This window comes from Macaca fascicularis, chromosome 1 (assembly GCF_037993035.2).
Source record: "Macaca fascicularis isolate 582-1 chromosome 1, T2T-MFA8v1.1".
Taxonomy (NCBI): Eukaryota; Metazoa; Chordata; class Mammalia; order Primates; family Cercopithecidae; genus Macaca; species Macaca fascicularis.
Window position 1 is genome coordinate 227,164,592 of NC_088375.1, and position 15,865 is coordinate 227,180,456.

Genomic DNA, 15,865 nt, shown 5'->3' on the forward strand with positions numbered 1-15,865 from the left:
CTTTTTAAAACTGTGGTCCACAGAAAGAAATAGAAGCCAGCACACACTCCCCCATATGGAAACAAAAGCTTCCCAAACCAATACTTACTCTTACTATATGCAATGCACTCTGATTTTAAAATCTGATGATGGTGACCATGCTTTTCTGAACCACTAATGGGTTTGGAAAACAGGCAAGAGAGCCAGAGAGACAAGATAATTTACATAAGGCTTCTCACTGAGTGAATGGTGGAGCTGAAACACTCAGTGCCCATCCTGCTGTATTATATGAAAGAAAACAGCTGTTACCTACACACATCCCTAGACGGTGGCTTCTGGCCAATCTTCTAAGTCTGGGAAAATGATTCAGGTGTCAGGCCTATTTTACACTGGTAGTGTCCAGGATTTTTAGGGCCACCTCAAGACCACTTAAGTGAAAACTCACATCCACCAGTTGGCTTCAGACTCATATTCACATAAATTGACTTTCGACTACCTTTCACTCCTGCTTGAACTGACCTGCATGGCAGATCATTTGGAGTCTGTGCCTAAATGACCAACAGGCAAGACCGAACCGAAGGCATGAAGGCACACAGTAGGATCAGGTTTGTGTTGGGCTTGAAGAAACACATTTTGGGACAGTCTCCTCACCCTATCCAACGAGTAGCATCACGCTGGATAATTTCTTTGCCAACTAACAGTATTCATGAAACTTCAACTCCCAGCTGGCATGATGCTAGGCATAGTGGAAGATATAGCTTAGGCGCCGCCCCTCCGTACCCCATAAACAGCTGTTCATCTAATCTGGGTGGTGAGAAGAAAAAGCTTCATTAATAAGACTTGAGTGAGGCTCAGAGAAAAAAAGAGATAGAATGTAACACGGAGTATGGGTGAGGGCAGGCACACCAGCACACCAGCCTGGCTGCGTGTGACAGAGGACTCATGCCGTGTGGCTGGTGACGGGGCGAGGCCAGCTGGAGAGCGAAATATGACGTATGGGTGGTGAAAGTCAGGTGAAACAAGACAGGTGGAAAAATGCAGAGACTGATTAATTTTAGCAGTTGATAAATATTAGTTTAATACAACGGATAAATTCATTTACATGGCTTATCCTCACTTGCCACATTACAAAAACATTATGTAGCTTTATGATCAGCACTTTAACTCCCAGACACATTTACCTTCATTAAACTCCTTATACCTTATCTTCCTCAAAGCAATATTTAACTTACTAGTTTTAAGTTGCTAAGCAACGGATGTATAGTAGGTGCTTCAAAGATGAGTTGACCAGTCTCTTCACATCATGTCTAAAACTATGCTCTATTTTCAATATTTACAAAACAATATAAAATTAAACAAATTACAGGGATCACGATACTTTATAAACTAAAATTTCAGTTAGTCTATGAAAGGAACTTTACTGAAATGAAGCATTAAACAAGATCATCCTGGCATTCTCCCCCTCCACTGTCTTTTTCTTTTTCTTTTTTTTTTGAATCAGGGTCTTGCTGTTGCCCAGGCTGCAGAGCAGTGGCATGATCATGGCTCACTGCAGCCTTGAACTCCTGGGCTCAAGCGATCCTTCCGCCTTGGCCTCCCAAACTGCAGACATTAGAGGTTAAAGCCACCACGCCTGGCTTTTTGTTTCGTTTTCTCTTGTTGAGATGGGGTCTCACTCTGTTGCTCAGGATGGAGTGCAATGGCACAATCACAGCTCACTGCAACCTCCACCTACTGGGCTCAGGTGATCCTCCCACCTCAGCCTCCTGAGTAGCTGCGACTGTAGGCATGCACTGCCACACCTGGCTAATTTTGGTATGTTTTGTAGAGACGGGGTTTCTCCATGTTGCCCAAGCTGGTCTTGAACTCCTAGGCTTAAGTGATCCACCTGCCTCGGCCTCCCAAAGTGCTAGAATTACAGGTGTCAGCCACCACACCAGGCCCTATTTTTAAAGTTACTATTCACAAGGTATCATACCCTGGTTTTAATGAGTCACTTGTTATACTGCTTGTGGGGTGAAGAGTAACTATTTTCTGATGGTGAAGGCATCTCCCTGTCTGCCTGTCATGTTAACCCAAATGTAGTCACATAAGAGAACAGCAAAGAAAAGATGGTCATTTGACTTTAGGGCAATTCATTCAAGAAGAGGGTAAGACTCTAACTGAAGGTCTCCATGACTATGAATGCCAACATCCCCATGACATGATGTGACACTATGCAGTGGTGTCACCCAGCAGGCTAACAATTCTGAAATGTTAAATGTGACTAATATTAACATGTGGCTTTTAATGTAATTCAATACATCACACCTGAACTTCTCCAACCATCATGCCTATAATCCCAGCACGTTGGGAGGCTGAGGTGGGTGGATCACTTGAGCTCAGGAGTTTGAGCCCAGTCTGGGCAACATGGAGAAACCCCGTCTCCACAAAAAATACAAATTAGCCGGGCATGGTGGTGTGCGCCTGTAGTCCCAGCTACCCAGGAGGCTGAGGCGGGAGGATCACCTAAGCCCGGGAGGTGGAGGCTGCACTGAGCCACGATCGTGCCGCTGCACTCCAGCCTGGGCGACAGAGTGAAACCTGTTTCAAAAGAGCCTCACACCTTTCACTCGGGAAACTTTCATGTCAACCAATTCTTTAACTTCACTATCTTTCTCATATGAAGTAAATAATTCTCAGTTCCACTTGTTATTCACGTACTGGATTCTACAACAGCTCCCCATGAACATACTGCAGCAGTAACAGCTCTTAGTAAAGGCCAGTTCAGTCCTAAATAGAAGACTAAAGAAAAGCCTGGGCCACGCGCGGTGGCTCACACCTGTAATCCCAGCACTTGGGAGGCTGAGGCGGGCGGATCACGAGGTCAGGAGTTCAAGACCAGCCTGGCCAACATAGTGAAACTCCATCTTTACTAAAAATACAAAAATTAGTCGGGCATGGTGACATGCAACTGTAGTCACAGCTACTCGGGAGACTGAGGTAGGAGAATCACTTGAACCCGGGAGGTGCAGGTTGTGGTGAGCTGGGATCATGCCATTGCACTCCAGCCTGGGCAACAGAGTGAGACTCTATCTCAAAAAAAAAAAAAAAGAATAGCCTGAAATAATGCGTCCGCCAGGGTATCACCAAAGCCAAATCCTTAAATAATACAAACAAGACTGTTATTAACGAGTGCATGAAATACTGTATTTCCATTTGAGTTGTTCAGATTATAATTAATCAGGACGACCTCATCAAGGTCCCTCAGGAATACACAGCAGTTCTCTGCTTCTTTTCACTACCAGGCTACATTTATTTAGGAAATGCATACGCTGTAAGTAAATGCTATTTTCTAGAACATTAAACATTATTACTCTCTAAATCTAATACAAAGAAAAAGAGAAACATAAATTTGCTAGTGTCTAATTCTGGTCTTGGAATAATAACTTTTTTTTTTTTTTCTAAACACACAGCAGGAAAAGTGCTTCTGCATAATGCATTTCTCTTGATCCGGTTCCCGGCAATAGTTTCTCGATAAGACACAGATTCTGTAGGGAAACGAAACAGTTCCGTTCCTCAAGGTAGTAACAGAAAAAGACTCCTTGTATGTACAGCCAGATATTTTATCGATAAAACTTGGGAGTACAATTTTTTAAAAGCCTCACTGGTGGAAAAAATATAATGCATTCATTCAAGCAACCAAACAGAGGAGGCACTTCTGTAGTTATCTGAGGGCACCTCTCACGTTACTCAGTCGGCTTCCGGGATTAGATACTTCAGGCCGCCAACAGAACTCGTATCAAGTAAAAGTGGGCAAAATAGAAAACAGACTTTAAAATTGTCGTCCCTCCCTGGTGGGGCAACTGATTAAGAAAATAGTCTGCAAGAATATCATCATTTCAGAAATCTATTCTGATACCCGATTTATAGGGAAATGTTTTTGACATCTGCGGTAATCTACAGAGATAAAAAAAGTCTCAAACACCAGAAAGCCTTCAGCGCCACCTCTAAAGAGGCGCAATACCTAGAAACCATATCACCAGAGCTCCGAAAATGTGAAAGGGCCACCCCGAGCGTCTATCCAGGCCCATCTGCGCGTGGAAAGCGCTCTCCGGTCGCCAGCCTGCAGGGAAGCAAAGCTCTCAGAAGTTCCTCCGAGCCTTCCATCCACTTTCGGGACTGCACTGTGCACGCGGGTGAATCGAGCGTCCCTCCGCTCCCCTGGGCTGCAGGCTGAGACAGTCCCCCGCCGCCCGATTCCGCACCCCTCTGAGGAGCCCTGGGCTGTGCCCACACCTCGCCCAGCACCTGCCAGCCCAGGGACACCGCGCCCCCGCCGCGGGAAGGAGGCGGCGCTGGGTCCCAAAAGCCCTCGGCGAGGACAAGCCGCGCGCCCCGAACTCACTCCTGCGGGCCGAGCCCCTGCGCGCCCCGACGCCGCCCCAGCCCCGCCCGCGCGCGCCCGACACGCTCGTCCCTGCTCTCGCTCCGGCACAGACGCGCGCGCGTCCGCGCACTGCTCCAGAAGCGCATCCGGCCCGCGCGCGCGCCCGGACACGCGTGGCTCACACCTGCCGCACACGCCCCTCGCACAAACACGCGCGCCCCTCACGCCTGGCCACTCCAGACACACAGCCCCAGGCCCCACGCAGGATCGGGCGTCGACACACCCTCGCGGCATGGACACGCGTGTCTCCCACCCACTCCTCGGCCAAATGCACACCCTCCCCGCAGCCCCTCACCCTTGCTCCTCACACTCACTCCCCACTCTCACCCCAGAAACACACCCCCCACACTGGGTCCGCCGCATCCCCACACCCCCCACTCGCGCCAGAAACGCGCGCACCCTCGCGGCCCCTCCCCGCCGCGCGTAAACACGCCCGGCCCGCGCACGCCCTCCCGGCCTGGCCCCGCACCGCACCCTCGCACCAGAAACACGCGTGGCAGCGCGTGCACCACGCCCCCGGCTCGCGAGCACGCGTGCCCCCCACGCCTCGGCCCCGCCCCCGCCCCGCGCGCGCCCCCGCCGGCCACCGCCCTCGCCCGCACGCGCCCTCCACCTAGCCCCGCGCCGCCGCGCACTCACCCGGACTTGCTGAGCTCGGCTCCCGCTCGGTCAGGCTTGCGCCGAGCCGCCGCTCACTGGCTCCCGCGCCCCGCCCGGCCCCGCCCGGCCTGGCCCGGCCCCGCGCCCGCTCAGCTCCACTCGCCGCAGCTGGAACGACTCGCGGGGCTCCGGGTACCGCGGTCTCCCCGCCACTGCCCGAGTGCGCCGCCCGGACCAATGGCGGGGCGCGGCGGTGAGCTCACCGGACCCGACCCCACCCCCCAGGCCGCGTGGCCCAATGGGAGGACGCGACGTCACCCGGAGCCGGGCAGAGGCTGGTGCGGGGCGCGGAGCCGCTCGGCGCGGGGACTGCGCCGGAACTGCGCCCGAGCCGCGCTGGACGGCTGGGTCCCGGCCGGAGGGTGCGGGCGGAGCGCGCCCCGGGCGTCCCCGCGCGAGACCCGGGCCCCGGCCCCTCCCGACACGGTCCCCGCCGCTCCGCCCGCCCGGCTCAGCACGGCCCGCGAAGGGGGCGGCCACGGTCCCCTCGAGGCCGGGACGGCTCGGAGCCCGACGGCTGCACCCGTTGCCCGGGCCGACGGCCCCAGGAACCCCGCGCCGGCCGCTCGTTCCCCTTCCCGCAGGGCCGCCCCGCGTCCGCCCTGCCCGGCTCCCCGCGCCGTCGGGGCCGCCCGAGGCTCCGCGCCGAGGACCCGCGTTCCCGGGCTCGGGCTCCCTGCGCGGCCCCGGCGCGCCCTGCGGCGGCGGCGTCTGCAATGCAGCCGGCGGGAGGAGCCGGCGCTGCGCAACGAGCTGGAGAGCGCGGGGGCCGGGCGGGAGGAGGGGGCCGGGGCCCGAGGACCCGGGGAGGGCCAGGGCGGGGCGGAGGACGGTGGGCGGGGCCGGTGGCGGCGGCTCCGGCTTTGGGGGAGTGCGGCGCCCGACCCCCTTAGCTGGAGTGCGGACCTTCGCCCACCCTGTGGGTCTAACCTCCGCGTTCCAAAGTTCCAGCTCCAGCCCTGCGCACGGGGACTTCTGCGTGAGGGCCTCTCGCCCCGGCCACAAACCCCGAGCCGCACCTCTTCATCGAGGCTCAGGCGTCCCGAGCGGATCCCGCTTTCTTCTTTCCCTGTGCTGTTTGCAGTCCCACTGCCTCGCACAGGGAAAGTGCCTGACCCCAAGACTTGTCATGAGACCGCCTATTTTGTTTTTGTTATGTATAGATAGATACAGATATGTAGATATATATAGAGTCAAATATCTGTAAAATCGGCCATGTCTGCCATCTGGGTAAAAAGGTGTCTCGAAATTGGGGGCGGAGTCTTTTCTGACCCTACCCAAACGCACACAGAAACAACCCCAACATTTGCAGAGCCCTTAAGCCTGTACACCCAGTGAGGAATCGCTTGTTAGAGGCCGCGTGAAGGACACCCTGACTAAGCTGGGCCCTGCCCGTGCCGGTAGATCGTCCATGGCTTCCCTTGGGGGCTGCCACCCACTGTAAACCTGAGCAAGTTAATCGCCTGTTCCGAAGCCTGCCCTGGCAAAGCCCCAGTACATATTCCAATCCTGCTCTAGGTCAGTATTCCCACTGCACCTGTCTACCCCTCGCCCGCCCCCTGGGTCACCACGCAGGACCCCTTGCACGCCCCCCCCCCCAACTTTGCTATGCACCTGCTTCCCTTTATCTGCTAGGGAGACTCCTATGCATTCATCAAGGTCCACCTCAAATCTGACCACCCTCAGTGGCTTTTCCTAACGCTCTCAGCAGAACCGAACCTCCAGCTTTGTTATGTGTTGGTGTTGTAGTACACAGTGAGTGGGTTCTGTTTGTTTGCAGGGCGGCAATGAAAGGGTAGTCATCAGGGACACGTGGGCTCGGGAAACCAACCCCCTGGGTTCAGAGTGGGCTCCTTGCTAGCTGTGTTCCCCACTGTCTGTGCCTTCATAGCTATGGTGCGAGAGTTAAAGGAATCAATAGGTGGAACGTGCATGTACTAGTGCCTGGCACTGATGCATATTCAATCAAAGTTAGCTACCGTTGCCAGCTTTGCCAAAACAGGGTACTTGGGGGTGAGGAGGAGTGGCTGGAGGTGGGGCTGGCTTCTGGGTTTCTGGTGCTGTTTTAATCTTGACCTGGGCACTGGTTTAGTTGTGAAAAGTCATTGAGTTGCATACTTAGAATATGTGCACTTTTCCATATGTCCATTATACATTAATAAAAAGTGTTTCTAAAAGTTGTTTTTCACTAAGAGCAAGACAGCCCTCATCTCCTTGAGAACAAGAACAAAGCCTGACTTATCCCAGCAGCTTGCACAGTGCTGGTGGGGCACACTGTAAGTGCTCAGCTGATGGTTGTTAAATTGCTCTGAATGGATTTGTGAGGAAGAGACCAGCAGGGGTGGAGGCCGACAGGAGAGAGAGCGCCTTCCTCTGTACTCTAAAGTGCCAGGGAACTGGTGGTGATTTCGATCCAGTTCAGGCACCTGAAACCCAGTTAAAGAGAAGAAATCTTCAGTCTTTCCTCTCAGGTGGGGAAGTTCTTTTGCCTGGTTTTGTTTTGTTTTTGTTTTTGGCAGACACAGGGTTCACTCCTGGCATCCCAGCTGTCTGAGGAGGGGCCTCAGGGGTACCTCACCCTTCCTCCACAGCCCCACCTCTGCCGAGCAGGTGGGACAGGTGGGGTCATGGCTGCAGCAGCCCAGGAGGCACTGGCTGAGCCCTGCTGAGTGGGTTGGGGTCAGGAGCCTGGGGTGATGTTTCTGCATGGGGGATGTCCTGGTACTGTTCCTCAGCTGGGCTCATTCTTCTCCTGGAGTGCCTACCACTTTGAGTCCCCACTGCACCACAGGAGCAGGAGGCTTCCTTGGGTCCCTGTCTTGGAAAGTCAGAGCTAGGGCGGGATGAGCTGGGTGCTCCTGAGGCGTGCCCCGAGCTCTGCCAGTGCCCTAGAACTGAATCTCCACAGGTGGTTCCTTGTGGTATTCGTGTTCTTTCTTCCAAGTTAGAAAATGACAGAGTAAGGCATGCGCGTGATTCAAGCATATTGTTACACTGGGTTTTTAATGGGGCTTTGAGTATACCTGGGTTGTTTTGTAAAATAGAGAAAAAGAAAACTTTACTCAGTTATGAGTCCATTGGCAGTACCGAGGTCCAGTGCAATTTTTGTCCCTTAAAGCAGATACAGCCAGGCACAGTGGCTCACACCTGTAATCCCAGTACTTTAGGAAGCCGAGGCAGGAGGATCACTGGAACCCAGGATTTCAAGACCAGCCTGGATACATAGTGAGACCTCCTCTCTACAATGTTTTGGTTTTTTTTTTAATTAGCTGGGTGTGGTGGTGTGTGTCTGTAGTCCTTGCTATTTGGGAGGCGGAGGTGAGAAGATTGCTTGAGCCCAGGAGGTTGAGGCTGCAGTAAGCCATGATCACACCACTGCATTCCAGCCTGGGCAACAGAGCAAGACCCTGTCTCAAAAAGGACGGGGGGAACAGATACAGGGAGTTGATATCGGCCCTAACCCTGCTGAGGGTCTCAGGATGAACCCAGGGGGTGGATCCTGTTGCAGAGGAGGAAGAAGGGAACTTCAGTCTGTTGGATGCCTGTTATCTGCCTGCTGTTGTGCTAGGCACTCACATACACTGCTGCTAATTCTCCTGCAAGTAGGATATTCCATAGAGGGTAAGACAAAGGCTTCATAAAGTCAGCTAACTTGCTCAAAGCCACACAGCTGGAAAGCAGTGGATCTGGGTTTCACCTTCAGAGCCTGTGCTCATTCTGCCCTACTCCAAGCACCTAAAAACTCTTACCATTAAGTAGATACATTTGTTTAACAGAACAGTCTGGAAATTTCTACAAAGAATTTTTTTTTGTTGTTTGTTTGTTTGTTTTTTTTTTTTGAGACAGGAGCTCACTCTGTTGCCCAGGCTGGAGAGCAATGGCATGATCTTGGCTCGATGCAGCCTCAACCTCTACAAAGGAATTTTACTACAATGACTAAAGTTCAAGATGCACAACAGAAAATCCACATCAACTGATTTCATTACACTACACCTGTTACATTTCAGTACACTCCGGGGAAATGGTAGTCATTAATATTATATACCAAATATCTCTGGTTGCTATCCCTGGGGGTGCTTTGCACTGGCCTGAACCCTTTGAAATTAGATGTGACCATGTGACTTTCTGGGGCTAATGAAACATGAGTAAATCTGATGTGTATTATTACAGATAGAAGTTTTAAGAACCAGTGACCTGCCCACCACATTCTTTCCCCCAGCCCTGGCAATTGTGCAAGCTTGTTTATAGGAAGAGGTAGCCTCTGCCAGCCTGGGCCCCTGTGTGACCATGATGAGTAGGGCCCTCCCTAGCAATTGTAGTTGGACTTGTAGCATGAATGAGAAATCCAGTCCTGAGATTGAATTTGTTGTTACTGCAGCATAATCTAACCTCTCCTGTCTGGTAAGAAATCAGATGTTTCTGTATACATCAACTTCCCAGTAAAAGAAAAACTCGCAGGATTCTGCTCAAACTAAGTGACAATTTAAAAATAAGAGCAACATGCATATTCAGTATATCTTTAAGCCTTGAAGAAGTAGAAAACATTTTTAAAAGCCACAGGTAAAGCTGACAAGGCAATTCAGTGGGGAAAGAATTGTCTTCAACAAATGGGGCTAGGACAATGGGCTATCCACATGATAAAGAATGAAGTTGAACTCCTCCCTCACACCATATATAAAATGTAACTCAAAGTGGATCAAAGACCTAAATATAAGAGGTAAAGCTACAAAACTCTTAGAAAAAAAAATATGGCAGTAAACCTTCATGACCTTGGATTTGGCAATAGTTTCTTAAATATATCAAAAGCACAAGCAACCAAAGGAAAAAATAAATAAATTGAACATTATCAACATTGAAAACATCTATGCTTCAAAGGGCAACATCAAGAAGTAAGACGTTTCACTAAAAAGGAGAAAATATTTGCAAATCTCATATTTCATAAGGGACTTGTATCTCGAATATAAAGAGAACTCTTACAGCTCAAAAACAAAAAGTAAAGAACCCAGTTTTTTAAATAGGCAAAGTATCTGAATAGACATTTCTCCAAAGAAGATCTCTAATAAGGGCATGAAAAGATGTTCAGCATTTGATTTGAGGAAATCAAAGTCACTGAGGAAATGCAAAGCAAAACCACAATGAGATACCACTTCACACCCACTAAGTGACTATAGTCACAAAGAAAGACAATAACAAATGTTGGCAAGGATGTGGAGAAATTTGAACTTTTATATACTGGTGGTGGAAATGTAAAATGGCACAGCTACTTAGGAAAACAGTCTGGCAGTTCTTCAAAAGGTTAATCATAAAGTTATGATGTCACCCAGCCATTCCACTCCTAGGTATATATCCAAGAGAATGAAAAGAGATGTTCATACCTATGGACATTTACTTAGCAATAAAAATAACGAAGTACTGATACATGCTACAACATGGGTGAACCTTAAAAACATCATGCTGAGTGCAAGAAGCCAGCCACAAGTCCATACATTGTATTATATCATTTATAGAAAATGTCCAGATTAGGAAACTTTATGGTGACAGAAAATAGATCAATAGTTGCCTAGGGAGGGTGGTGGGGGGGGAGCTGAGGACGAATGGGGAGTGACCCTGCTTCATGGGTGCTAGGATCTTTCTTGGGGGATGAAGATGTTCTAAAATTAGTTTGTGGTGATGACCGCACAGCCCTGTGAAAAACTCAGAAACTTCGAATTGTACTTCAAATAGGTAAATTGTATAGTATGCTAATTATATCTCAATAAAGCTGTAACACACACACATAGACAAAGGAGAAGAGAAAGAGAATGAAGAAGTATAGAATAGAAATCAATGGATTTAACTTGAGAAAAGAAGACTGACCGACGGGAAAAGCTAGACCCAGGTCAGGAGAGTCTGATGGCCGATCCTCCCAGTGAGTCGGTCTGGGCCTATGTGGGGTACAGTGGCAGGAGGGGAATGTGAACAGACAGGCCCTGTCCCGTGACTACTCAGTGAGGAGATGAGACTGGCACAGGGGAGGCCCTGAGTCACACGATGGTGATGCACAGGGCAGAAGGTGTCAGAAGACAGGCAGTTTCTCACGGTGCTTCTGAAGGTTGTGAAAAAGCCAAGGGTGAGTCTGTGAAGTCCTTGCTGGCCATGACGATGTCCCTGACAGCTGGGGATCCTGGTGAGAACAGCATTCAGAACTTGGGATTCTCCTTGCAGATCACAATGGTTGGCTGATTCAGGGGCAAGGGGGAGCTTTGCAGAGAGAGTCTCAAACATCTCCAGCTGAGCTGCACCTGTCAGGGCCCCTGGGCCGTCCAGGAAGAAGGAGGCGCTGAGGTGGGGAACCGGGTCCTGGCCTGGGGTCAGCAGCCTGGGCTCTGGTTCCAGTTCCGCCCCCCACCCCCACCCCCAGAATTACCTGTATGGCAAACTCCTTTCCCTTCCCGTGCCTCAGTTTCCTCCTCTGTAAAATCAGTTTAGACTACACTGCAAGGTTGTTCTGCCTGCAGCCAGTGGGCCACATGCCACCCAGGACAGCTTTGAAAGTGGCCCGACACAAATTCATAAACTTTCTTAAAACATTATGAATTTTGTGTGTGTGTGATTTTTTTAACCTAATCAGCTATCGTTAGTGTTAGTGCATTTTTTTTTTTTTTTTTTTTTTTTTTTTTTTTTTTTGAGACGGAGTCTCGCTCTGTCGCCCAGGCTGGAGTGCAGTGGCGCGATCTTGGCTCACTGCAAGCTCTGCCTCCTGGGCCCACGCCATTCTCCTGCCTCAGCCTCCCGAGTAGCTGGGACCACAGGTGCCCGCCACCACACCCGGCTAATTTTTTGTATTTTTAGTAGAGACGAGGTTTCACCGTGTTAGCCAGGAAGGTCTCGATCTCCTGACCTTGTGATCCGCCCGCCTCAGCCTCCCAAAGTGCTGGGATTACAGGCTTGAGCCACCGCGCCCGGCTGTGTTAGTGCATTTTATGTGTGACCTAAGACGACTCTTCTTCTTCTAGTGTGGCCCAGGGAAGCCAAAAGATTGGATCCCCTGAACTAGAGTCTCAACATAATTCTTTGAAAATCCTGTTTAATCCAAATCCATTGTTGCTGCTGAAGGGACAGGTCTAAGGCCATGTTGGGGGGGTCACGGTGCATGGCCGGCATGACCTGACACAGCAGGTGCCCCTGTGCTTCAGCTGCAGGGACTCTGGGCTTAAAATCATCAGTCCCATGAGTGCAGTTGCTTGCGTGAGCCTGGCCAACCCATGGCATCAAGAGAACGTACCCATTCTCATCACTTTGAGCCATTCAGCTTTGGGCTGGCAAGAGATAACTGGCCCTGACAGTGATGTGGAGGATAGTGGGGGAGAAAAGGTGTTTGCTACCAGGACATGCCATGATTGGTGTCATCCTGGGAAGGTGCCAGCTCTAATATGGAGGGAGGAAGAGATGCATTAGCCACCAGCCCGAGACCTGGCAGGTTTCTCCTAGTGGACATAATGCAGAAAAGAATCCAAAAGAGCAGAGTGAAACCACCTTCAACTCACCCTGCTGGCTGACACAGGCCCATCCATCCCCCCAGTAACCCCCACCAGGTCCTCACTATTACACACATGTTGGATGATAAAATACACAGCTATTCTCCCCGTTAAAGTGGGGGAAATGCAGAGACATATCTGCTGTGAAGGGGAGCAGGATACTACAGGGTGGATCGTCCCACATCAATTCAGGTGGTGGGGAGGCATGGTGAAAACGTGCCCACTTGGCTGCAATGTCAGATGGCCCTGAGTTTGAATCCCCAACTGTGTGACACAGGATAAGTCACTTGACCCCTCTAAGATTCAGGTTCCTCATCAATAGAATGGGGATGGAAAGATCTCCTGGAATACAGCCGGGATGAAATCGAATAATAAACTTAAGTAGATAGCCCAGGGCCTGGTGGGTGCTCAGTGAGGGCTCAGGGGATAAAACCCAGAAGTCACCATCACTTTGGGTCCTCCTCAGGATATGCTCCAGATCTTTCGGGGCAGCAGATGCCTTCCTGCCAGTTTCCTCCCTATGCTGTTAGAATGAGCTCGCCTTTCCTGTGTGCTCAGTAGCTGTGTGAGGGAGCTGGCCAGGATGCCCTAGGCGGATTGAGTAATCCCACACAAATACAAGAGAGGTGCTCTAACTGAACCTTACTCTGTAGCCATTCAGGAGTAGCTGGGGCAAGAAGACCCAGGCCCAGACCTCTTAGCATGCACTGGTTTAACTCACAGGTCCCACCCAGTCCAGCCTGCACCAGCAGAGCAATACAGGCTCTTTCTTCTAAGCAAGAATTCCCACATGTCCATGCACCTGTTCACCTGGCTAAGGGCTCACAGATCCTCCCGTGCAGAGTGTGTGGGCTGCCACGGCCTCCTCTACGGCTCCCTGTTCACCGTCCAACCCTTCTTAAGCTCCTGGAGAGGTGCTCAGGAGACCTCAGTCTTAAGTCTGAGACAGCATGAGGTCCTGTGGGGCTACAGTCAAATTTTCCATGAGGCAGAAAGATCCCGCTGAGCCTTCAAAGAGGATGCCATGTACCCTACAGCCCAGTAGAGTCACAGTGGGAAATGGGCATTTTAATCAGAACAGCACTCTCAAAAAAGGCACTAAATCAAGCTGTCCCCATGTGGCTTTCTTACAAAGCAGGTAAGATTTATTTAAAAACAAAAACAAAAACAAAAAAACACTGGCCGGGCACTGTGGCTCACACCTGTAATCCCAGCACTTTGGGAGGCCGAGGCGGGTGGATCATGAGGTCAGGTGTTGGAGACCAGCCTGACCAACATAGTGAAACCCCATCTCTACTAAAAATACAAAAAATTAGCCGGGCGTGGTGGTGGTGCCTGTAGTCCTAGCTACTCAGGAGGCTGAGGCAGGAGAACTGCTTGAACCTGGGAAGTGGAGGTTGCAATGAGCCGAGATCACAACACTGTACTCCGGCCTGGGCGACAGTGTGAGACTCCATCTCAAAAAATAAACAAACAAACAATCAAACAAGGCCGGGCACGATGGCTCACGCCTGTAATCCCAGCACTTTGGGAGGCCGAGGCAGGCGGATCACGAGGTCAGCAGATCGAGACCATCCTGACTAACACGGTGAAACCCTGTTGCTACTAAAAATACAAAAAATTAGTCAGGCATGGTGGTGGGCGCCTGTAGTCCCAGCTACTCGGGAGGCTGAGGCAAGAGAATGGCGTGAACCCAGGAGGCGGAGCTTGCAGTAAGCCAAGATCCCGCCACTGCACTCCAGCCTGGGCGACAGAGGAAGACTCCGTCTCAAAACAAACAAACAAACAAAAAACCAAACAAAAAAAACAATCAAACAAAAACTTAGAGATCTAATTAAAGAGAAACAAGTGTGCTCTCTCGTAGGCAACAGTGGAGTCAAAAGACCCTGACATTTACAAGAAAGCCATTTTGACATCACCATCCTCACAGCCACTGTCAGGTACCCGTGAAAATGAGAGCTGGAAAGTTATCTTTTTAGAGAAGCAACTAGCTACTACCTAAGAATAATAAGCACCAAGGTCATGAAGAGATGAGCTGTTACCAACAAGAAAGAGAGCAATCACAAAGGAAGGCGCAATTATGTGCAAGTGTATTTTAAATGACAGCCGTCTCCTGCACCAGGGGAGGCAGAGCTGACATATTTAGTTCAGGGAGCATTTGCAGATACCTTTGGTGCTAAGTGACATTACTTAGAAAAAGAAAAAAGTGGCCAGGGAAAAGTGCAGACGTGTCATGCACACGCACGCCCCCGCCTGCACACGCACGACCCCCACCCATACTGATCTCTCTTTGGCACCCTGAGTCACTTTTTCACTGTGGCCCCTCACGGTGCGGCCACAGTCCCATGCAGGCCAGCACCTCACTGGCTCTGGAACCCATGAAGTGGAGGCTGTCCCCTGCTTGGCTCTGCTGCCCCCCAGGGTCTAAGAAGCACCCATGTCCAAAGTGAAATACCATGGATCATGCTCTGTCTCCAGAGTGGGAACAAGAAACGCAGCCCCACCCAATGATCCTCCTGGTCTAATCTCACTTTTAAGTGACTTGGAATAATGCCAGGGCGTTTCACCAAATATAAAAATGAGCACCCACTCACTCTCTTACTGGGAATGGAAAAACGAGAATGCCAGGGGAGGAATGATGTCTTTGAGTGCAACTGGGGGCCGGGGAGGTTCAGGCTCCCTGCCGTGCCCTCTTCTCTGTGCTCAGAGCTTGCTCTTGCCTGCTGCTTTCCAGGGGAGGGGTGTAAAGACTCATGATGAATGCATCAGTCATTTCCAAGTTGCAGAGTGCTGGGGGCCTCCAGGGCATCAGGCCCCACCTCATGGGGGCTGTGTCTGTGTCTGCAGCATTTGTGGGCTGGCTCCATAGCACCTCTGTGCAGGCCCAGTGCAGAGCTATCTACCGGTTTCTCCTGGCTTTAGCTCTCCTGGGTGACCCAGACCAGACCTTCTGATGTCATAATAAACATCATGGAGCTTATAAAATTAGAGCAATGATGCATTTTTTATGCCTTAGGAATTACACTGAATTGTTAATGTCCTGGAAAATGGCTGAATGCTGCATCCGTAGCTTTCCTATCCCTTAAGGGTGAATTATTGAGCAGGAACACTCTCTCCCCAGGTCCCCGCCCTGGCTCAGAGATCCCTGTATGCACCCAGCTGGGCACTAATGGCAAGGTCAGATCCATTCCCATCAGTGTTGAGGAGAGGAAGAGAAGCTTGTTGGAGAAGGGCAGCCATCGAGGAGGGGACAGTGGTTCTAGGGCTTCCTTCAGCCTCC

General features: G+C 50.9%; 1 protein-coding gene across 39 annotated transcripts in view; it reads right to left on the reverse strand.

The window, feature by feature from the left end:
* CAMTA1 (calmodulin binding transcription activator 1) overlaps positions 1 to 15,865 on the reverse strand; it is a 978,479-nt gene that overhangs the window by 60,910 nt on the left and 901,704 nt on the right. For 7 of the 39 annotated variants that reach the window (XM_045387806.2, XM_045387813.2, XM_045387795.2 and 4 more), the window contains exon 1: positions 5,048 to 5,222. The exons of 31 other annotated variants lie outside the window; for them this stretch is intronic. The gene's annotated coding sequence lies outside the window, so the exon portion shown is untranslated. Of the gene's footprint in view, positions 1 to 630; positions 784 to 5,047; positions 5,223 to 15,865 lie in introns of those variants that run through there. One more of the 39 variants, XM_074021465.1, reaches the window with a different exon arrangement.